The sequence below is a fragment of the Bison bison genome, unplaced genomic scaffold, assembly GCF_000754665.1.
Source record: "Bison bison bison isolate TAMUID 2011002044 unplaced genomic scaffold, Bison_UMD1.0 scf7180017864339, whole genome shotgun sequence".
Classification (NCBI taxonomy): Eukaryota; Metazoa; Chordata; class Mammalia; order Artiodactyla; family Bovidae; genus Bison; species Bison bison.
In genome coordinates this window covers 1,823,795-1,825,913 of record NW_011494911.1, presented here as the reverse complement: position 1 = coordinate 1,825,913, position 2,119 = coordinate 1,823,795, and positions in this window count along the sequence as shown.

Here is a 2,119-nt window from a genome sequence, read left to right as displayed (position 1 = left end):
AACAGCTCAACTATAAGTATGATAGCTGTCACAAAAAAGACCTGAAAAATACTCTAAAACAACAATGCAATTGCAAGTATGCTTTTTATTTCACTAAATGAGTTGAATTTATTAATTCTAGTGTGTCAAATCCTCCATATACTGAATGAAATGAAAGAACCAAAAGTTTCTGGACCTTAGCAAACAAAACTTTATTATGATCAAGTAATGGCGATTTAATAGGCCAACTGAACTTTGTTTTCATACTTAAAATCATCCATAGCATATAAACACAACCGAGGACTACATTGATACTGCCGATGATGGGTGGGTGCTTATTTTTTGATAAACAGTAGAGCATACATTCCTTTTCTTTTTTTAAAGTGAAGTTAATAAGATTTTTTTTTCTTAATCTATGATACTGTCATCTTGTACCTAGATCAAATCAACACTGGTAGACATAAACAAAAATAGTGAATATTTTAAGGAAAAGCTTTGGTTTACATGGAAGGTGATGACAAGAGCTGTAATCTCTTTCTAGTAAGCCATGTTAGATAAGCATTGAGTCTTCCAAATGTCATAACCGGTAATCATCCCCTGTAGACTCTCAGTTCATGCTGCACAGATTTGGCGTGTTTATTTATGTAAGGCATTCAGCATGCGACTGTGATACGACCTGGCCTCCAGGCACCCAGTCTTTGTTCACACTCTTCCAGAGGTGACTGTTCCCCATCACAAAGTCTAAGAGGAAGCAACACTTGGTGTTGGGGTCCAGGCTAGACATACTCAAAACCAGTACCGGGAACATCATCTTGCTGTCCCCGGTGACCATTATCTGGTTGGTGAACTCTTTGAAGTGCAACCACATGTGACTTTTCCTGGCTGACACTGGAGTCACCCTTCTCCCTGCCAGTTGGAACTGTCACCCCAAGGAGCTCAGCTGGTAGTCCAGTCAGTACTTCAGTCTCTTCTACAAGTTCTGGATCCAAGGAACCTATCTTCCTGTCAATGTCTCTTCACTGGCCCTCAACTCAAACTCACCCACCCAAAAGCCATGTTTAATTCCATTCAACAGGCACTGTTCCATGAAAAGGAGCTGCAGTGACCTGAGAGGAGGGAAAACACCAAGTTTGGGAAGGAGATGGGCAGTGCAGAGGGGTGAAGATAGATGGTATTTCCCTCAAACTCCTGCAAAGTGTGACAAAAATAACTCTTTGTAGCGTCAGATTTGCTTTAAACAAATAAGAATTAGACTATCGACTGGCACACAATTATTTATAAAATGTGCAAATAAAACTATTGATTTTTGAAACCCTCTTGCAAACAAAAGGAGCATTTATAATGTATTAGAATATAAATTATGTGTGTTTGCATGCTCAGTCACTTTCGACTCTTTGTGACCCCATGGACTATAACCCATCATGCTCCACTGTCCATGAAATTTTCCAGGCAAGAATACTGGAGTGGGTGGATTGCCATGCCCTACTCCAGGAGATCTTCCCTACCCAGGGATCGAAGCTGGGTCTCCCTCATGTCTTGCAGAGCAGGCAGAATTTTTACCACTGAGCCACCAGGGAAGCCCTACATTTTATGTATCTCTGGATTGTTATAATATTTCTATAACAAATTGTTAGATTTTTATGCTGCTTTTAAAATGCTGACCACAGATATATCAAATTTGATAGATATTTGTAAAATTTCTTTAAAGGACTCTTTAGGAGAGCTGAAATTTTTGACAGTTTTGAAGTTTGCAGACCTTTTGGCTAGCTTCTTGGTAAAGTACCACATGCTATGAGCATTACTTTTTATGCTTTCCAAATGGACACGTGGATGTCTGTGAACCTGAACTGCACAGAGTAGTTATTTTGGTTCTTTAAACTGCCTGCCAAACTGTGGCAGCAGCGTTTTGATATGGGCAGATGGCCACTTCAAAACAACTCAAAATATGGTATTTTGTCTCTGAATTTACCTTTGAATTCACATCTTTGTATATGAATGCTAGCTCAGATTGAATTTCAGCTCTGACTAATTGTTTTGATGTTCCTAGGCAGTTTACATGAAACATTTGATCAAATAACTAACATGGACTTCACTTCTTATTTGTTGTATAATGTCCCTTCTGGTGGTGTGATAAATGCAA